The 21538-nt window shown below is 39.1% G+C and overlaps 1 long non-coding RNA gene across 3 annotated transcripts in view; it reads right to left on the reverse strand.

The window, feature by feature from the left end:
* LOC115305600 overlaps window positions 1-21538 on the reverse strand; it is a 159787-nt gene that overhangs the window by 39724 nt on the left and 98525 nt on the right. For 2 of the 3 annotated variants that reach the window (XR_003914877.1, XR_003914875.1), the window contains one exon: window positions 18124-18319. This is a non-coding gene — a long non-coding RNA (uncharacterized LOC115305600). The remainder of the gene's footprint in view (window positions 1-18123; window positions 18320-21538) is intronic. The other variant, XR_003914876.1, reaches the window with a different exon arrangement.

Consider the following 21538-nt stretch of genomic DNA (forward strand, 5'->3'; position numbering starts at 1 on the left):
AGAGGCCATGTTCAGGGGAGAGGCAGAGGGAGAGGGAGAGAAAGAATCTCAAGCAGAGTCTGCAATGTCAGCCCAGAGCCTGTGACGGAGCTTGATCATGAGGTAATGACCTGAGCCAAGTTTGAGAGTCAGCAGCTTACCCAACTGAGCCACCCAGGTGCTCCAACAATAAAACAATAAAGGAGTCCATTTAAAAATGGACAAAGGATCTGAATAGATGTTTCTCCAAAGAAATATACAAATGGCCAATATATGCACATGAATATTATTGATGATGAATGTCATTAACTATCAGGGAAATATAAATCAAAACCACAATGAGATACCAGTTCATGCTCATTACAATGGCTATAATCAAAAAAATAGACAAGTGTGGTGAAGATGGAAACAAACTGGAACTCTGATACATTGCTGTTGAGAATATAAAATAGTACATCTGCTTTGTATAACAGTTGGCAATTCCAAGAAGGTTAAACATAGTTACCACAGGACCAAAAATTTCATTCCAGAGATATATAATTTCATTCCTATAGATATATGACCAAAAGAAATGGAAACATTCCCACAAAAAACTGTACCATTTATAGTAATCTTATTCATTATTACCAAAAAATGGAAACAACCCAACATGTACTCATTGGCAAAGTCTTAACTCTTGCTCTTCACTTGCCCTTTATTTGAGGTGGTGAGGTTTCCCTTGCACATTTATCCACCTAAGACACCCAAAATTTTCACTATCAAATTAAAATGACCATAAACATCCACAGTTGTTGAACAGTGGACTGCACTCAGATTATGTGTTTGTGTGGACAGGATGGGATGGGGATGGACTGCCCTATCTGGGTATTCCTGATGGTGGGCCCTCTTCTCTATCTTTCCTCCCCCAGCAACCAACCTGCCCTCCTGTCTCCTTCTCCTTATTCCCATCTATAATTCCATCTAGTTCATATGAAGCAAAGAACTGATTTTAAAAATTAAAAACTGGCTTTTTTCATATGTACCTTAATCTTTTCAACTCTTACTTAAATTAGCAAATTTTTTTTGATTCCCCTTTTCTGTGACATTGTGGCCTAAAGAAGAGGTAAAAGTAGCTCTTAAGATATCATTAAGAGAGCAGGGTGATACATATTGAAAATAAATTAATGTTATGGCACCTAACCATGCCACATCATAATAACAGAAACACCTTTCCTAAGACCCTTGTAGTCATCAATCCTTAAGGCCCAGATATGTTGGAGAAGCAGGAGATCCTTCTGACTTAAATAATCTTTAAATAAGTAAATATTTGTTGAGGATCCTTGCTGTATTATGAACTAGGCCAAGTGCTAGGGAAAACTGGTAAAACACAAAACTCACATAGTTCTTGCTTTTGAGAAGCATGATTTTGTTAACTTCATGGGACCAGTTAGATTAATGTGGTCAGTATGGGCACCATCTCTAGCCTTTTGCTGAGAAAACGTTTGCATGTATTGGGAAAATGACCCTGTATTCCTATTCCAATACTACCTCCAACTTCCTTTTAATTCAAGGCCTTCTTCACGACAATCCATATCCCTAAATCAAAACTTAGAATCAAGAGGGGCACCTGGGTGGCTCAGTTGGTTAAGCATCCGGCTTCGGCTCAGGTCAGATCTCACAATTCGTGGGTTCGAGCCCCGCGTCGGGCTCTGTGCTGACAGCTAGCTCAGAGCCTGGAGCCTGTTTCAGATCTGTGTCTCCCTCTCTCTCTGACCATCCCCTGCTCGCACTGTTTCTCTCTGTCTCTCAAAAATAAATTAAAAGCATTAAAAATTTAAAAAAAAAAAAAAGAAAGAAAAAAACAAAAAAACCCAAAACTTCGAATCAAGAGTAGACAAGACACAGTATAGGCCTAGACATAAAATAGGAGGCCTATCAGAGATTCCAATTTAGTCACATTTCATATCTCAGATGGGAGGAAAAGGGTGTGTCTCATTAATTAAGGAATTCCTTTGGGGGCACCTGGGTGGCTCAGTTGGTTGGGTGTCTGACTCCAGCTCAGGTCTTGACCTCACAGTTTATGAGTTTAGGCACCATGTCAGCCCTGGGCTGACAATTCAGAGCCTGGAGATTGTCTCAAATTCTGTGTCTCCCTCTCTCTCCACCTTTCCCCCTCCCCTGATCATGCTCTGTCTCTCTATCTCTCTCAAAAATAAACATAAAAAGAATTAAAAAAAAAAAAGAAATTCCTTTGGAAATTAATGAAGAAGGAATGTAGGATGCACAAGAGGATATTCTCAATTCTAAGATCTCTTATAACCTAGAATAATAACCTAGAAGAGACCCAAAGTTTTAGTTATCATTATGCTCTCTGGCTAAAGCAAAAAATATATATAATAAGAAAAAAATTGAAGTTCTTCTATCTAACATATTTATAATCTTTCAGGAAAAAACTTCCTATATAAGAGACAAACTCTCTAATCCAGAGGATATAGAAGAAGAAAGAGATTCATGTTTGACTATATATATACATATGAGTTCTTACAAGTAATAAGAAAAGTACAATAATTTAATAGAAAAATTGACAGAGGATGTGAACCTACTATTAACAGAAAAGTAAATATTAATGGTATATAAACAAACAAGAACAAGATGCTCAATTTTATTCATAATTAAACAAATGGAAATTAAAACACCAAAATATCGTTTTAACTTCAATAGACAAATTCGTGGTGCTGGAGAATTTGCTGGAAAAAAGACATTTATCAGAACTATGGAAAAGAGACAAATTTATCGGAACTATAAATCTTTGCACCTTCTTTGATGGGCAAAAATTGGAAATATATATCGAAACTGAAAGCACAATATTGTTTGCTTCAGCCATGTCCTATTTGCTCTCTGTTCCATTTCCTACCCTTCTTCTGCTCAGATTTGTCGCACAAGCGCTAACGCCTGCAAACTACGGTCCCCAGGCTCCTTTGCCCACTGGCTCCCAGGTAGATTCAGTCAATGGGAAGTACCAGCAAGAGACTGAAGAGCCAAAGAATAGAAGAAGCTAGTATGTTTCCGCTGAGAAACAGGAGAAACTGTTCTTGCCGGACCTCTGTTGTCAGAACGTGGGAACATGGGACTTAATGAAGTCCCAGGACGACACGCAGGAGGGTGCCTTCCTGGTCACCAGCCAAGTGCGTCAAGGAACACGACACTGGAGATATACCCATGCACAGTGGCAGGATGTTCCTGATCTGTCCTTTCTTTATCTGTAACTGTTGTTAGGATTAAGATATTTACTGTAACATTCACTGTGCTCTCCATGCTTGCAAGGAGGGTATAAAATAAGATGCTGTTTCTAATAAAGTTTGCCGTTAGCCATCAGCTTTTGGGCACGTTCATTTATTTACATTGGCCATCAGCCTTTGGGAAGGAAAGTCCTTGTGCCGATCGTCTCCCCGCGACCCTCCTCACAAGGGAGACCTACCTACCTTTTCCCTTTCTATTTCCAGGGCATTCCCAGCAAAGGCTGCATCTGACTCATGTATGACCCAGCTTCTGCCAGGCAGGACAATCCAAAGTGCTTCCAGCTGCTGCCTCTGGTCCTACGACCACCTCTTTGTCTCTCCAGCCCCAAATCGGCTTTATGTTGTTACTGATCTTTGAGTGGTGTATTTGCCCTTTCAGGCTCCCTTCTACATCTTTGGAACTGGTTCCCCACACTGAATTCCCTCTATTAAAAGTAACTTGGCGTGGGATTTAAAAATATTTTTGTTTTGTTCTGGGTTTTTTTTTGGTTTTGATTTTTTTTAATATTTACTCATTTTTGAGAGAGAGTGCGAGTAGGGAAGGAGCAGAGAGAGAGAGGGAAACACAGAATTGGAAGCAGACCCCAGGCTCTGAGCTGTCAGCACAGAGCCTGATGGAAGGCTTGAACCCATGAACAGTGAGATCATGACCTGAGCTGAAGTTGGATGCCCAACTGACTGAGCCACCCAGGTGCCCTTGTTCTTTGTTTTTAAAATATATTCTAACTGTTATATTCTTTGACTTAGCACTTGTAGTAATTTTCCCTAAATTCTTAGGTATGTGAGAACATGTGTGCAAATACCTCAGGACAAGGATACTTAGTGAAGCATTGTTTTAAAGGCAAATGCACAGAAATAAGCTAGATATTTCCTGATTGGTAATTCATATAATGAAATACCATACAGCTACTGAAAGGTATGAGGTAGATTTATAAATAGGTTGATATGGAAAGATAGCCAAGGTATCATTAAAAGAAAATAACATGCAGAAGAGTAGGTATAGTATAAGACTAAAAAAAATGCATATACACACTTTTAAAAATCATGCCTGAGGGGTGCCTGGGTGGCTCCATCAGTTAAAAATCTGACTTCAGCTCAGGTCATGATCTCACAGTTTGTGGGTTTGAGCCCAACATTGGCCTTTTTGCTGACAGCTCAGAGCCTGGAGCCTGCTTCAGATTCTGTGTCTCCCTCTCTCCAGCCCTGCAGGAAATATTAAGCGTGATTCTTTGAGTAAGAAGGAAAGACCAAAAGTGATAAAGACTAAAAACGAACAGAGAAAATCTCCATAAATAATGATAAAACAAGCAATAAAATGGCACCAAATATATATAAAAAATTACTCTGAATGTAAAGTCCCCCACTCACATTCTGTCTCTCTCTTTCAAAAATAAATAAACATAAAAAAATTTTTTTTAGTCATAGCTGAAGGACACTTCTCTAGAGACGGACTGCCTGGGATTATATCTTGGTTCTGTAACTTGATAACTGTGTGAACTTGGGCAATTTACTTGCGATTTCTCTTTCCTTATCTGTCCCTATTTCTTTATCTGTAAAATGGAGATAATAATTCTCATATTTTTTTAATATTAAGTGAACTAATAATGCAAGAGTTGGAAAACTATAGCCCATTGGACAAATGTGGCTGTTGCTTGTTTTTATAAATAAGATTTTATTAGAACATAGTCACACTGGTTAGTTTATGTATTTTCTATAACTGGTGTCCTTCAGTGGGGAGCTAAGATGGTGGTGTGGTAGTGAGAAGCCCAAAACCTTAAAATTAGAGCTAGACAGACCAAGACTTAGCTGGTCTGTACTATTTCTGAGAAAATTAAAACTGGACCCGCCCTGCTTGTTCTGCTTCTGTACTGATGCTTGGGGGGCAACACCCTGGGTGGGAACAACCAGATGGCTGGGTGGGGACGGCCAGACGGTCAGGGAAGGTCAGCGGGAAAGCCCGATAACAGGGCAGGGAATATTAGTGTCCAAGTTATGGCGGGACCCAATCAAAAGAGGCTGAGTGTTTAAACCTCAACTTTGACCAATGCTTGTGCTGTGGCTGGGGAACACCCCAAACTTGTTTGTATCTGCCTATAAAAAAGTGTAAATCACCTGCTCGGGGCTCTCTCTCTCTCTCCCCGCTCTATCGGCGGCGTGGAGAGTGCGGAGATCCCGGGTTCGAACCTGCAATAAACGACCCTTGCCGCTTGGCTTTGACTCTGGACTCTGGTGGTTTATTGTTGGGCATTTCAGTAGGAGGACTCCAGACTTGATTCATCCTTCAAAGACAGCTAGATAACTATCAAATCATTCTGAATATCCAGGAAATTGACCTGAAGATTGACAGAACAAATTGAACAACTAGTGGAGGAGAGGAGGACACATTGAAGAAGGTAGGAAGTATGGAGATGTGGTTTAGGAGAAAGGGATTGAGGATGCTGCTGAGGGGAGGGAGCCCTGGTCATGGAGAAAGGTGAGAGAGAGTGGAGCATGCAAGGATATACACAAGAACACTTCTCCAAAGTCACTGCTGGGAAAATGAGAGGAGCTGCTTATTGTGAGTTCTTGTCACCAGAGGGGTGTGAGGACTGGAGTTTTGGAGGTCCATGGACTCGGCTGGGATACAGACCTGCCCTGCCCCTCAAGAGAAAGGATTCTTTTATGAGACAAAAAACATGCAAGGAGAGAAGACATGCAAGCCACCCAGGGGCAGATGATGCAATCTGAGGATCACCTAGGGCACATGTGGAAGACTGTTCCTTCTTCTTGGAGCACATCTGTGAGAGGTGGCATTACCTCTCCATAGAAGGAGCCAGGGGGCACCATTTCATTCCCCTGCCCCCCAGCAGTGGCACAGAAACACACTGCTAAGGGCAGCTAACTCAGATACTGGCTATTTAGCCGCTTTCTCCAAATCCCAAGTCCCTATGCTCTGGTGTAACTGCACTTCTAGCTCAAACCTGCATTGATCTTAGCACAGCAAGATCCTCAACCAGAAGACCAGTGCAGGTCCCCACCCACAAGGTCCCTAAAGTTTGGAGTTTTAAAAGTCAGCAGGCTTGGCTAAAATAGAACCCAGAAGGTGATACACTGGTCCAGGCAGGCAAACAACCTGGACACAGTGAGAAAACAGCAATTTGAAAAACGCCAGGGACACACAAGGGAAAATTATTCTCATCTGGGAGGGCTTTGATGAGAGCAGCAAGGATGGACTCCAGAGGAGATAGCAGGCACCATTTCCCTCCCCGCCTTTCAGCATAAACCAACTTCAGTGAACAGCACAGCACCAACACTGGCTGCCTAATGTGGTTATACCAGATCCCACCCCCCTGTGCTGTGCTGGAACTGCTTTTCTTGGGCAAGTGTGCTTTAGGACCAGTGCACCAGGCCTCTTCCCCAGAAGATGAGTACAAATCCACACACACCATATCCACTGACCACAGAGTTCTGCAAAGCTTTAGTTTTCTTTTTACTTTTTAAATGTTTTTATTTTTTAGAGACAGAGTCAGAGTACAAGTGGGAAAGGGGAGAGAGAGAGAGATGAAGACACAGAATCCAAAGCAGGCTCCAGGCTCTAAGCCATCAACACAGAGACCAACATGGGGCTTGAACCCATGAGCTGTGTGATTGGCCTAAGCTGAAGTTGGATGCTCAACTGACTGAGCCACCCAGAAGCCCCTGAAAAGCTTCAGTTCTAATGGAAATAGCATTGGGTCTCATTTAAAAAGCAGACCAGAGCACATATAGTTAAAACTCACCTCACCACACTCTGACCAAGGTCCAAACATTCCTCATTGCAGGCAAGAAGAGCCTCTGCAGATGACTGACCTGAGGGGCAGAGCAGCCCAAATATAGAAGTAGAGGGCATGCAGCAAATTCCATAGGAGCAGGAAATACTCACAGGAGCAGGAAACATAGCAGGATTTTCTAACACAGAGAAGACAGACACTTACACAAAATACTAAGATGAAGAGATTCATCCCAAAAGAATAAGAAAAGGTCACAGCCAAATCTAATTGAAACAGATATAAGTAATATGCCTGATGTAGAATTTAAAGTAAAAGTCATATGGATACTTACTGGGCTTGAGAAAAGCATGGAAGACTTTAGGGAGACACCGCAGAGAAAAAGAGCTAAAATACAATCATGCAGAAATGAAAAATGTGGTATCTGTGACTTGAAACGAACTGAAAGTAATAACCATAAGGATGGGAGAAGCAGAGGAATGAATAAGTTATATAGAAGATATAATTTGCAAAATAATGAAGCTGAACAAAAGAGAGAAAGAACTGTGGTCACAAGAATAGACTTAGGTAACTCAGTCTTAGGTAATCCCACCAAACATAACATTCATATCATTGAAGTCCCAGAACAAGAAGAAGGAAGAAAGGTGGCATAAGGTTTGTTTGGGGGAAATAATAGCTGAACACTTCCCAAATCTGGGGGAGGACAGAGATCCAGGAGGCACTGAGACCTCCATTCAAAATCAACAAAAGCAGGCAAACACCAAGACATATTGTAGTTAAATTTGCAAAATATAGTGATAAAGAAAAAAATCCTAAAAGTAGCAAGACAAAGGAGGTCCCTAACTTACAAGGGAAGACCCATAAGGTTAGCAGCAGATCTTTTCCCAGAAACTTAGCAAGCCAGCAGAGAGTGGCATGATATATTCAATGTACTGAATGGGAAGAATAGGCATCCAAGAACACTCTATCCAGAAAGGCTATCATTCAGAATAGAAAGATAGTTTCCCAGACAAACAAAAACTAAAGGAGTTTGTGAGCACTAAACCAGCCCTGCAGGAAATATTAAGCATGATTCTTTGAGTAAGAAGGAAAGACCAAAAGTGATAAAGACTAAAAAGGAACAGAGAAGATCTCCAGAAATAATGATAAAACAAGCAATAAAATGGCACCAAATATATATAAAAAATTACTCTGACTGTAAAGGAACTAAATATTCCATTCAAAAGACATAGAATGTCAGAATGTACTAAAAAAAAAAAAGACCCATCTATATGCTGCCAATAAAACACTGATTTTAGACCTAAAGATATATGCAGATTGAAAGTGAGGAGATAAACATTTATCATGCAAATAAATCAACATCAAAAGAAAGCCAGAGTAGTGATATTTGTATCAGACAAACTAGATTTTTTTTTTTAATTTGAGGGAGAGAGAGAGAGAGTGCAAGAGAGAGCAGGAGCTATGGAGAGGGGCAGAAGGAGAGAGGGAGAGAGAGAGAGGGAAGGAGAGAGGGGAGAGAGAGAGAGAGAGAGAGAGAGAGAGAGAGAGAGAGAGAGAATCCAAGGAGGCTCCACATTCAGCACAGGGTCCAACATGGGGCTCAATCCCATGGCCCTTGGATTATGACCTGAGACAAAATCAAGAGTCAGATGTTCAACCAACTGAGCCATGCAGGCACATCAGACAAACTAGATTTTAAACCTAACCCTGAAATAAGAGATGAAGAAGGACACTATATCATAATAAAGGAGACTATAAAGGAGATAATAAAGGAGACTATCTAACAGGAAGATCTAACAATTGTAAATATTTATGTCCCTAACATGAAAACACCCAAACATATAAAACAATAACAAATATAAAGGAATTCATTGATAATAATACTATAATAGTATGGGACTTTAACCCCCCCCCTTTACATCAATGGGCAGATCATTTCAGCAGAAAACCAACAAGTATACAATGGCTTTGAATGATACACTGCACCAGATGGACTTAATAGATATATTCAGAACATTCCATCCTAAAGCAACAGAATACACATTCTTTTCAAGTGTACATGGAACATTCTCCAAATCAGGGTCACAAATCAGGGCTCAACCATGCATATTTTCTGATCACAATGCTATGAAACTTGAAGTCAACCACACACACACACAATTTGGAAAGACTACAAATACAATGAAGTTAAACAACATGCTACTAAAGAATGAATGGATAAACCAGGAAATCAAGGAAGAAATAAAAAAACATACATGGAAAGAAATGAAAATGAAAATAGGATAGTTCAAGACCTTTGGAAGGTAGCAAAAGTGGTCATATGAGGGAAGTATATAGGAATACAGGCCTACTTACAAAAAAATCTCAAATAAACAACCTAATCTTACATAAAAAGAAGAAAGCAAAAGAACAACAAATGAAACCTAAATCCAACAGAAAAAGGGAAATAATAACAATTATAGCAGAAATAAATGATATAGAAACAAAAAAAAAGTAGAACAGATCAATGAAACTAGAAACTGGTTGAATAAAAAAGTTAATAAAGTTGATAAACCCCTACCCAGACTTATCAAAAAGAAAAGAGAAAGGACCTAAATAAAATCAGAAATGAGAGAGGAGGAATAATTACCAATACCACAGAAATACAATTATATGAGATTATTACTAAAAATTGTATGCAAAATTATCTAGAAAATGTGGAAGAAATGGATAAACTCCTAGAAACAGACAAAATGCCAAAAGGAAAACAGGAAGAAATGGAAAACTTAAACAGACTGATAACCAGCAAAGAAATTTAATCAGTAATCAAAAATCTCCCAACAAAAGTCCAGGGCCAGATGGCTTCACAGGCAAATTCTACCAAGTATTTAAAGAAGAGTTAGTACCTTCTAACTGCCCTCCAAAAAAATAGAACTAGAAAGAAACTTCCAAACCATCGAAATGAGGCCAGTATTCCCCTGATTCCACAACCAGACAGACTCCACTAAAAAGGAATGGAGTCCTTCAAGATGACATATATACTTCATTTTGCTTGTCTTCGGAATTTCCATGTCTTTGTGGATCCCCTATAGGAATGAAATTAAATCTGATTTTTCTCCTGGCAATTTGTCTCATGTCAATTTGATTCTTAGTCTAACTAGAGAGACTTTGAAGGGGACAGGAAATTCTTCCTCTTGGACAATGCCATGGATTCTAGCTTCTTGAAACAAAAATGGAAGCTTCTAGACTCCTGAAAAGCTAAGTCTAGAATGGGCACAACATCACTTTGTTGGAAGGAAACTTTTCCTCTACCAACTTAGGTCTATTCATTGAGAGACTGCAAATTAATTGACAATAGACAGGTTAACAGTGGAAGAAAAAAAGTTTTATTCACATGCATGCAGGAATGTCCAAAGAAGAGACTCACTGAACAATCAGGGGTAAAGGTTTATATATTCATAGAAGAAAGGTCAGAGGTGTAGATATAGGACTTCTATGGGAAAGAAATAGAATAAATGGAAGGTATTAGAGTTTGTAATATGATTCTTTATGCAATTTTTCATCCTGGAAGTCTCTGTATTCAGTCAGATAAGAGAAGCTCAGAGAGGGCTTCTTTCTGCATCTGCTGTATCTCAAATGTCTTCATTTTAAAACAACCTTTATATCATTTTAGTGGGTTGTGAGTCTCTTCAACTTCCACCTCGTTCTACTAGTCAAGGCAAGTTACAGACCAGACCAGATTCTGGGAAAGGAAATAATCTCTACCTCTTAATGGCTAGAGCAGCACATGCATGAAGGGAGGAATGGATTGATGGTACTCGTCTTTAAGGACTATCTGACACGGTAGCTGAAGCCAAAGGACCTGGAAGAATTGTCCTGTTTAGGCTTCCCTGACTGTGGCTTTAGGGACTGTTTTCTGCCTTACACAGAAACAGGAAACACCCAGAAAAGTAAAATGGCTGCTTCCCTGAGTCCCTTAAGTGCCACCCAACCATCACCCCACCAGCTACATTGTAAAGAAGCAAAAAGTCACAAAACCCCCAAATCAGAAGTTTCACCTCTGGCTCTTGTAAGTGAATCAAGTTATTAATGAATGTAGACTGTTAGGATGATGGATGCAGCATGAAACAGAAATGGAGAAGATCCAAGAATAATGGGGAAAAAAATCATCAGAAAATCTTTTTGAGAATGTAATAAGTATGTGCCATATTATTTAATAATACAATTTATTATTGTATCACTCAATTCTACTATAGAATACTTAAAAAATAAACAAGTGAGGATACACTGAATTGTTTAGAGGCAAGTAGTTTGTGAGACACGTAGAACCTATAAGATGTGTTCATGAACATTGTATTCATGAACACTGAATATATATGAGGTATATGAAGCAACAAAAACTTGTAATGCATTAAATACACACAAGAAATACAAGTGCTCAGTGTCTGTAAAGTCATAGATGAGCTATTAGCAAGCCCTCTTGCTCAACTATAAGCCCCAACAGTTAAAACCAGAAAGAGACAAGACCACTTAACTCATGCTGAAACTAAAATCCATTTTTCTTATTTCTTATTGCAGTTTCTTGAGGCATTGATGAAGATGTTTTACAGTTGCCAGAACATTCCAACTGCCAGGCCAGAAAAGCCCTGATAGCAAGCAGAACATCCCACACAACTCCCTCCCTGACCATGACTCATGTGCTGAATACACACCACCTCCCACCCATGATCACATGATCCCCGTCTGCTCTATTGCATGCACCACCTTCCCCCTGCAACTTCAGGTGTCCATCTTGTGGACAGAGATCAGTTTGTAAGGCTAGAACCTACCAGCTCCTTTGGCTGCCATCACCTGAAATAAATTTCTCTTTCTCTTTTCCAAACCCTGGTCTCTTGAGTTATTGGCTTCTCTTGCAACGAGTTTATCTGAGTGTGTTTAGCGACAGTGTTGGCAAACTCAACTGGGAGCTTCACTTTCAATTTGCCTAGCCTCTCCGGAGTCATGGAATGGAGCAGTAGGCCGTGTGCCAGGGCTTATAGGATAGTTGTCTGAGTTAGTGGCTCTACTAGATTGGTAACAGAGCCATCCCCAGGCAGATAAAACGCATAGTTGTTCAGCAGGCCAACTGGCAAATTACGGCTGTGGCCAGGTATACTTACTCCGGGGCCTCTCCAATATGGAAAGAATGTGTCATTGGGAAATACCTTTCCTCTACTTAAATCCTCTTGTTCATACTTCAAGCCTGGTCCCTGAAACCATTGAGTAGCAGGAAAGGCTGTGCAGCAGGGAGAGGTGCGGAACATATGAACGTCACGTATCCCAGGATTCAGCTGACAAGGTCACTGTATCCAGCTTGCACCCTATCTTGTGTTAAATTTACTCTATCTCTTTTCCCTTGCTACTCGTTGTTGTTTCAGACTTACTCATTACTCTGATTGGAGTACCTTAATTTGTCAGCCTTTCTGTACCACAGCCTCTGAGTTTTAGCTTTCTGGGAAGTATACTTGGAAACTGCAACAGATAATTTCTCACACAACCGAAAGTGCTTTCTTTTTTTTAATGTTCATTTATATTTGAGAGAGAGAGACAGAGTGTGAGCAGGTAAAAAACAGAGAGACAGAGACAGAAACCAAAGCAGGCTCTTAGGCTCTGAGTTATCAACACAGAGCCTGATGTGGGGCTAAAACTCAGAAGCCTTGAGACCATGACATGAGCTGATGTAAGACACTTAACTGACTGAGCCACCCAGGCGACCCACAACAGAGAATTTCTTAAATTCAGATTGAGGTTTTGAGCTCCTGCTTGATGTTAACATGCTAATAATCTTTTTTTTTCTTTTCTTTCTTTTTTTTTTAAGATTATGGGAATCAGTCTGGTGTCTCTTTTTTAATTTATTCTGAGAAATTAAGGACCCAGAGTTTTATGAAGAGAGTCCTTGTAAGTTCCACCCTACATGTAAACAAAAGGCCGTGAGTGTTCCCTTGAAGAATTTATTTCTGGGATCTGCCCTTTTTGTTGCTCTTCTAATATTTCCTTCTTTCTTTGTTAAACCTCTCAAGAGCAGTATAAAATATTGTTCTATTTCTCCACACCCACTCACCCCATAACCCTCTGTGGTCTAGCCTTCCCACTCACTAGCCAATGAAATTCATAAGCTGAATGTCCCAATGACACTGTCATTAACAAATCCAAAAGTTCTCGTTTCTTACTTACCTTGTCTCTTACATCATTTGACACTATTAATCACTCCCTACTTGACACGTTATCTCTTCCTGGCTTACCTGGTATCCCAAACCTTGGTTCTCACACTTCACCCCTTTTACTTCACTCTCTGGGATATATTTTCAAAATCTTTCTTCTCTATTTCTTGATAGAGGATCAAAATATGCCACTCCCAAATATACTACTTTGGCATAAGAATTATTTTAAGCTGAAGAAAATTGAGAAACATTAGGTACCAAAAAAGCTCTCTGCCCCCCATCTTCTTCCCTAAAAACTTAGATTCTTTTTTAAAGTTTTTATTTTTTCATTTTTTTAAAGTAAGCTCTATGCCCAAAGTAGAGCTTGAACTCATGACCCTGAGATCAAGAGTTGAATGCTTTACTGAGTAAACCAGACAGGCACCCCTAAGTTTTTATTTAAATTCTAGTTAGTTAACATACTGTGTAATACTAGTTTCAGGTGTACAATATAGCGATTCAACATTTCCATGCAACATTTGGTGCTTATCACAACAAGTGCACTCCTCAATCTCCACCATCTGTTTAACCTATCCCCCTATCTTTCTCTCTCTAGTGACCATCATTTGGTTCTTTGTAGTTTAGAGTCTATTTCTTGACTTGCCTCTTTTTTTTCCCCCTTTGCTCATTTGTTTCATTTCTTAAATTCCACATATGAGTAAAATCATACGGTGTTTGCCTTTTTTTGACTGACTTATTTCACTTAGCCTAATACTCTCTAGATAGATCCATTCATGTTGTTGCAAAGGGCAGGATTTCATTCTTTTTTATGGCTGAGTAATATCACATTGTATATATATATATAATATATATATACCACATCTTCTGTATCAGTTCATCAATTGATGCACACATGGGCTCTTTCCATAATTTGGCTATTATAGATGCTGCTGCTATAAACATTGGGGTTTATATCCTTTTGAACTAGTACTTTTTTTATTTTTTGGGTAAACACCTAGTGCATATTCTGGATCGGAAGATAGTCCTAGTTTTAACTTTTTGGGGAACCTCCACACTGTTTTCCACAGTAGCTGTACCAGTGTGCATTCCCGCCAATAGTGCAAGACGGTTCCTCTTTCTCCACATCCTCACCCATATCTATTGTTTCCTGTGTTGTTAATTTTAGCCATTCTGATAGGTGTGAGTTGATACCTCATTGTAGTTTTGATTTGTATTTCTCTGATAATGAGTGATGTTGAAGATATTTTCATGTGTCTTTTAGCCATCTGTAAGTTTCCTTTGGAAAAATGAGATAAGTCTTTTTCCCATTGGATATTCTTTCCTGTTTTGGTGAAGATTGATTGACCATATAATTGTGGGTTCATTTTTGGATTTTTTATTCTGTTCTATTGATCTATGTGTCTATTATTTGTGCCAGTACCATACTATTTTGATTACTACAGCTCTGTGATATGACTTGAAGCCCATAATTGTGATGCCTCCAGCTTTTTTTTTTTTTTTCTTTTTCAAGGTTGCTTCGGCTTCAGGGTCTTCTGTGGTTCCATACAAATTTTAGAGTTGTTTGCTCTAGCACTGAAAACCCATTTAGACTCATAATCATCAGAGACTTATTAGCCCAGAGATGGCACCCAGAGGAATCTACATAATAAACTTTGCTAAAATAACCCTTATCTTTCATTATTTCCCCCTATATATTTACCTTCTCATAATTTGCCACACTTGGAAGCCTAACACCCTTCTCATTTGTCTTGTCACTTCTCTACAAATTTACTGTTCTTTGTTATGATGTTATGTAAGTCCAAATTCTCTAACCACCCTTGACTTACTCTTTACTGAGTTTCTCTTGTGTGTATGCACACTGCACATGTTAATAAACTCTGTTGTTTATTTCTTGTTAATCTTTTATCAGCCTAATTTGTAAGGCACAAGGCAGACAACCTTGGAAGGTAGAGGAAAAGTTTGTTTTCCTCCTCCTTGGCCGCATCCCTTCCATCTCCATTTCATTGGCCCCAAAGAGTAAGTGAATAGAATCAGGCCCAGCAAAGTAGGCATTGGAAAGGAGAGGACTCTTGGTAAATGGTTTTTGTTTTCTGGCAGCAAATGCACCTCAGTGTATGTGGAGTGACATCTTACAAAGATCTAGCACCAAGTGCTCTTTCTCCAACAATCTTGCTACACTACCACCCTTTAAGCAAAATGCTCCCAGAGATTGGAGTTTTTATGAGAGGTCAGGGTTGTGGTAGCATGGTCAATAAAGCACATTCTGTGTCTTGGAGAGGCTTGACAATCTTATATAAAGGAGAAGATGACAATAGAATCAGACACCATAATCTTAGAGTATAAATTTGAGTGTTGGAATTCCATAAGAGTTTATTATTGCTACCAGCTGCTCCTGGTACCTGTTGTTCCTCAACATGCCAGTGACCTTTCTTTCTGTGACCTTATGTGTGTATGTGTGTGTCCATCCAATCTACTAGGGTTCCTAAGAGATAGCTGCCTTTAAAAACCCACAAAAGCAAAAAGAGCAAACCCACAAATAATCGGTCTGTTCTGGTAGTTGGCAAAGACTAATGGGAAGTGATGTAGGAGAGCCATAAAGTCTAAATCACATCTCAGTGTGTAGATCTATGTTGTTAATGTTAAATATCTTACCTCCTTATTTAAATGAGAAAAACCAGGAAGATGTTATAACTTATTCAAAGAAGTCAAAGAAGAACAAATTTATGTGGAATAAAGGAATGTTGAAATTAATGTGCAAATGAAAGCAAAACTGGCTTGGGGTGGGTTGTCCTCCCCTTGAATAGATTCCATTTGCATATCCATAGGCAAGCATTATTTTGCAATGTTTTCATTGTTTCATATATCAATCAATATTACTTAACGTTGCTAACAAACTTACATAGTTATAAAATAGCTTTCTTAGAATCAGCTAACCAAAGAAAGTGAGGTATAGACAATGGAGTTTTTCCACTGAAGCAAAAGTTTCCCTAAGTGTAAATATTTGGAAGGATACATAAGAAATACCTTTGCCCTACCAAAGGTTGGGAAGTGATTCATGTTTTCTTTGAGACAGTTGTGTAAAATAGAGCTCTTTTACAAAAATGTATTTATGTAACATTTGTCCTAAAAAAAGGGAAATATTTAAAAGTTGACTTGAATGCTGTATAATTTAAAGAATAAATTCAGAGCTCTGTAGTCAGTGACTGGGTTTGAATCCCAGAGTCATCACTTATAGCTTTTTGATATTGAACAAGGCACTTAGCCTCTCTATGTCAATTTCTTAAGCTACAAAAAGAAATAATATTAATGCCACCCTTCATGGGATTATTGTGATGGTTAAATGAGAAAAAATATATAAGGTGCTTAGCACTATTAAACATCAATACTATTATCTGTTGTTGTTATTATTATCATTATTATTATTATTAATTGCTATAAAACTGTAGTAATGTGGAAGAGCAAGACCTGAAGAAGGATACTATGAGACCAAAAACTATTAGAATCACTGAGTACCATCTTCAGAAGGGCCTTGATTTCAGATGATGTGAAGTTCAAATATATACTAGTAAATTTGGGGAAAGTTCTGACTGGGACAGTTTGAAGTAGCCTGTACTAGCCAACTCATAGAATCACAGAAATTGAAAGCTGGAAGTAATCTTAGTCCTTTTTTTTTTTTTTTTTTTTTGCAGGCCAGGAAACAATTATGGACACGTTACCTGCTTTGATGTACATAAAAATGTAAAGGATGGTAATGGGAAGACCCGAAGAAATGAACAAGATCAGAATATCCTACCCCAAAATATGCCAAAATATGTATTATTTCAAACTGAAGGAAATTGAGAATCAACAGATGCAGTAAAGTCTTCTTGGAGATTCCCGTATCTGACTACAAGCAGAAACTTCTGAAAAATGATGACAGCCATAAATCCCCTTTCCAAGGAAGTTCTAAGGCTATGAAGATAGAAAGTTGGCACACAAACAAATCTTATTAAAATAATCCTTATCTTCCATTAGTTTCCTCACATATTTACCTTCTCTAAAAGCCTCCTTTCCTTTATCTAGTACTTTCTACAATTTATTGACCTTTGTTAAAATGGTGTATAAGCTCTCCAGCCTAACTGCCTTTTCAGGCTCTCACTTCTTTTCTGTGAACTCCCATGCATGTAAAATTGAAAATATTAACATCAATAAGAATTTGTATGCTTTTCCTTCTGTTTTCTGTCTTTGCCAATTTAATTTGCAGGCGGTAGCTGTAGAACTTAAAGGGCAGAGAAAAGCTTTTCTCCTTCCACAGAAATAACTGTCAGGAAGACGAGATGCCACAATAATCTTAAAGACCCAGGAATGGGACAACTGTCTATCTGTGAAAAAAACCCTGAACAGTCAAGTTTCCTGTTCACCTCTCAACTACCCCACCCAATACTTCACTCTGATAATCCATTTCCTATCTCTCTTCTCTTCTCCTTTTTCTGTTCTCTTTGGTCTCACATTGGAACAGACTGAAAATCAACCAAAGTTTAATGACTTTCTAGCAGAGACACTATGTTTTTATGAACATTTACTTTTTGTCTTCTGATATGTAACACAAATAGAATCCTTCCTTTAAAATCAAGCCACAAAATAAAACAATAACAGGCTTTCACCAATGTTATACATATTTGTATATATGTATATACATATACATAATCTTTTTCTCTACTGACTTAGGTCTTATAGCCAGGGGCCTGCAAATTAACCGACAATAGATTAACAGAAGAAAACACATTTTATTCCTATAGGTGTAGGAGAATTCAGATGAAGAAGCTCCCTGGATAGCTAGAGAGAAGGATTTATAGACCAGTTTAATAGGGGAATGGGAGAAGAGAGTTTCAAAGAGCAAATGGGCTTTAATGGAAACAAATGGAAGTTTGTGATAATGATTGTTTATGTAATTTCTCATACCTCTGTGAGCAGTCAGTCTTCTTCCTGGAAGTGAGGCTTTCCTGAAGAGGGAATTTATGGCAGGTTCACTCTCTGCCTATTAGTCAGATAAGGGAAGCTCTGAAAAGGCTTCTTTCTCATCTGGTATATCTCAAATGTCTTCAGTTAAATCTTCATACAACTCTGGGGATCTGAGCGGGTCTCCACAGAGAACTGTCTGATGTAAAGGTAAAGAAAGGCACTTCAAAGGAAATAGTAGAAATTTAACAAATACACATTTTTGTTATATGTATATAACAAATTTATAAACATATAAAATTTCAGGTGATAATATTAAAGCTTATTTTTAAAAAATAATAAATAATATGAAAAATATAGTGATAATTATACTAGAAGTATCTATGAAAAAGGCTGCTGAACTCTGAATATAAAAGTCTGGCTCATGTTATGGAGGGAAAGATAGGATGAAATAGGCAGAGAGGGAAAGGTTAAGACCTGAGGTGCCTGGGTGGGGGAAAAACACATATTTTAGAACAATGCTGGGAGCGGCTGACCACAGTAACCCCCTCAGGCATAAGGTTCCTCTTAAGAATGTAACTTACACCACCTACTCCCACTCAGGCTTCCCTCAGGAATTTGACAAACAAAATACCTAACTAAAATAAGTAAACCATAAAACTTATGTTCTACAGGGGACAGTATGACCATAGTCTGACTTCTCACATAATGGAATTGAGCCAATCAGGAATGGACAACCCAGGACCTAGAGTTATCCAGTCAGTAAAGATAGAATCTGAGAAGTGTAAGAGTTACCTTAGGAGGGCAACTACGCGGCCATTTTACTGTGGTTCAGAGAATAGTTCCAGGCACTGACCAGACACCAACGACCCCCACTCTCAGATCTGTTACGTCTCACACCATTTGAAATGTAGCCTACCGTGGAATTCCAGTATTCCCTCACCCTGCCAAAAGGAAACAACCAATTCCACCCTGCCATGGTCCAAAAATGCTCTTACTTGGCTATCTGCCCACCTGAGATCAAACCCGGAACTCTTGCACCCATAAAACACCCTGCCCTCTCGTACCAGGCGCGACTTCCCTGACTCCCCACTCCAGAGTCACGGAACCTTGCTGGGGACTGCAGAATCCAATAAAGGCTTTCTTTGCTCCTTATCTTGGTCTCTTTCCTCTCGCCTCTGCCTCCATCTATTAAATCTTACAAGAAGGATCAAGGGAGATGGGTAGTGGGCCAACTAAAACCCTAGAAAACAAAGTCCCTTGCCTATAGTTGGAAGGATTCACTTTCGAATGCCCCTTTGCTATAAACAGAGCTTTCATACTATTCTTACTTTCTGATCTTATACTGTAATAAACTTTTGCCCGCTGCTCATTTTATTGTTGTTATGCCCAGATTTTAATATTGCCCCCAAAAACCAGAGACCGCCAGGGAGGCCGAAGCACGCATGCAAAGGCAAAGGGCTTTATTATGGGTTTAGGCTCGCCGGGGCCTAAACTCGGGCTCACAGACTTTACCGGCGTGATGGATCCATGCTGAGAGCAAGCCCCTAACAAACGTGGGGTAGGACCTTTTATGAGTTTGGGAAGGGGGAGTTACAGGAAATTGTGACATAGGTACAGTGATCCAATTATTATTACACAATATTATTGACAGCAGGTTTATCCAATTACAACATTTAGAGTGTTAACCAATCACAGAGTAGACCCAGGACCCAGGACCCTCACGTAGGGTGCAACTAGCCTTAGGCAGTAACTGATTACCTATAGCTTCTATTTCTAGGCCTGCCCTTAGCAATGTTAAGGGAATTACAAGGGTGGTCTCTTTTGCCTCGGGCAATGTGTAACTGCCTAATAGTTCTGGAGAGACTGACCTTTAGACCTATTTTAGAGGGGAAACTTAAAGCCTGTCATGGCGTCTGCTAGGTGTAGACTCGTGTTCTTACACTGTGTCTACCCCTTTATTCTTTGAAGCAGCGAGACAATGAATCCTGGGCATTGAGATAAAGAATCCTGAAACAGTGTGTTTAAAGAGCACAGAGCACACGTAATAATGACTTCCATACAGCCGAATTTCCTATTCTACAGTGTGTAGTAAGTAGATAATTCAATAGGGAACAAAACATTTAATATCATTCAACTTTGTCACTGTGATCCCTAGAATAAGGGGAAAAGGAGCACCTTGATATCCTGGGGATATGTTAAAAGTGCCAATGTTTTATGATTGTTGATTATTTCATTTTTCCTCCATTGTGGCCACCCTAATATTTAGAGCTAACTTTCCACTCCTCAATTTTGTGAATTTGTTCTATATCTCAGTAACATGACATTTTCCAGTCTTAGGTACTGGGACAATTTGATTATTCAGTGGTGTATAGTTGAACACCACCAACCTACTTTCACAATATGTTTTTATTTGGCAATCAGCTGTCCTGAAACCCAGTGATTTAGGTTAAGCTTGTGGTTTCATCAAGGAATATCTTCTTTCCTGACTTCCCCTGGACTCTCAAAGGTCCAGTGACTTTATGAGGGTTCTTTTTGGTAGATCCAAATCTATGTATTCTACTCAAGAAATATGAGTTAAGCATTTATTATTTGCTAAGTCAGGTCCAGACATCTGAAACATGAAAAAGAATATAACACATATGGGTTTTCATGAATCTCAGCCTAGTACCAAAGAAAAACATACAAACAAAATCTTGAAATATAATGCAATACATGTTATAATAAAAGTGAATATAACAGAAACTTCCCTAAATGACTTCTTAACCTACTCAATGAATTAACCAATGCTCATGGTTCCTTTAGCAAGACTTAAAACAGGATTTCCACTACCTCTATTTTTACCTCCATCTGTACTTTCTAATTCATTAAGTTTTTCTTCCAGATTATCTCTTAACTCAAGAAAAAAAAAAAAACAATAAAAAAACCTACGCCCTTAAGCAATAACAATGGCCCTGGGCCAGCAAGACCTCTGTGGTTGACCCCAAGACAACAATCAACCTGACCTTAATGCCTCCCTGCAGGTACCTACGTACCTTTGTTTCACATTTTTCTTATATAAACCTAGAAGTAATTTCAGCATTTTGGAGACAGTCTTTGAGATGTTAGTCCACTGTCTTCCTGGTTTTGGCTTCAACTGAAATAAATTTCTTGTGTTACTGATGTTCTTTGAAGTGCTGGGATTTGGAGCTGATGGCTAAGAAAGAATTTGTGTTTTCGGCACAAAAATGTAGTTTTACTAAAGCATGGGGACAGGACCCAGGGGCAGGGAGAGCTGCACTGCAGTTGTGATGATAGATTGATTATATACTTGGGAGTCAGGGGAGGTAAAGACAAGTGAAGTTTCCAAAAGGACTTTCATATGCTAAAGAAGACTCCTAAGATCCTAGAGGCCAAGCTATTGTCAAGCTAAGGTTGT

This window comes from Suricata suricatta, chromosome 10 (genome assembly GCF_006229205.1).
Source record: "Suricata suricatta isolate VVHF042 chromosome 10, meerkat_22Aug2017_6uvM2_HiC, whole genome shotgun sequence".
NCBI classification, from domain to species: Eukaryota; Metazoa; Chordata; class Mammalia; order Carnivora; family Herpestidae; genus Suricata; species Suricata suricatta.